Source organism: Fulmarus glacialis, unplaced genomic scaffold, assembly GCF_000690835.1.
Source record: "Fulmarus glacialis isolate BGI_N327 unplaced genomic scaffold, ASM69083v1 scaffold7431, whole genome shotgun sequence".
NCBI lineage: Eukaryota > Metazoa > Chordata > Aves > Procellariiformes > Procellariidae > Fulmarus > Fulmarus glacialis.
In genome coordinates, this window is record NW_009194617.1 from 18543 (window position 1) to 19690 (window position 1148).

Sequence of the window (1148 nt, forward strand, 5' to 3'; positions counted from 1 at the left end):
TGATTGTACAGCCCTTACAGTTAGTGATGATGTGGTTGAGAGCCTCTGGGTGATGATTAGGGGATGGAAAACAAAGGAGATGTGGTAGTGGGTGTCTACTACAGATCAGCCAGCCTGGATGTAAGCACCGATGAGTTACTCTATAGGCAATTAGGAGCAATTTCTGGATCAGTAGATCTTGTCCTTATGGGAGATTTCCCAGCTGGGAATATCACACTGCTGTGATGAGCAGGTCTTGGAAATTCTTGAAGTTTGTGGAAGATAACTTCTTGTCACAGGTACTCAGTGAGCCAGCTAGGAAAGATGCCCTCCTAGACTTGCTATTTGTGCGTAAAGGACTCATGGGAGATGTGATGGTGGGTGGCTGTCTTGATCATGAAAAGATTGAGTTTAAAATTTTCAGTGTAATGACAAAAAAGGACAGCAGAATTGCTACCCTGGATTTCAAGAGGCTGAGGGGCGACCTCATTGCTCTCTACAGCTTCCTGAGGAGGGGAGGTGGAGAGGGAGGTGCTGATCTCTTCTCCCTGGTATGCAGTGGCAGGACGCGTGGGAATGGTTCAAAGCTGTGCCGGGGGAGGTTTAAACTGAGAAGCATTTCTTTACCGAGAGGGTGGTCAAACACTGGAACAGGCTTCCTAGAGAGGTGGTCAATGCCCCAAGCCTGTCTCAGTATTTAAGAGGCATTTGGACAATGCCCTTAATAACATGCCTTAACTTGGTCAGCCCTGAATTGGTCAGGCACTTGGACTAGATGATTGTTGTAGGTCCCTTCCAACCGAGCTATTCTATTCTATTCTATTAGCAGAAGTCATCTGTGCTCTTTTCTCACCACCTTTTTTTGCCGTGCCAAAGTGCTAGTAAAAGAAGTGCACTTAAAGACAGTCTGTACGAACATACATTTACAAAGACAGATGTAGATACCAACGTCCATACAACCTAACCCCACTCTGCAATCCTCAGGGTGCCAACATGTGCTTATACATTTGTATGTATATTGTAAGATCATCCCGAGGACTTGCAGCCTGGAGGCAGATCTCCAGAGAAGCGGCGGGAGAGCCACCGGCGCTTGCAGCACACGAGGCGCGTCGCTCTCCCTCCCCTCCCGCTCCGCGCCGCGTCCCTCACCCGTGCCCGCAGACCCCGCC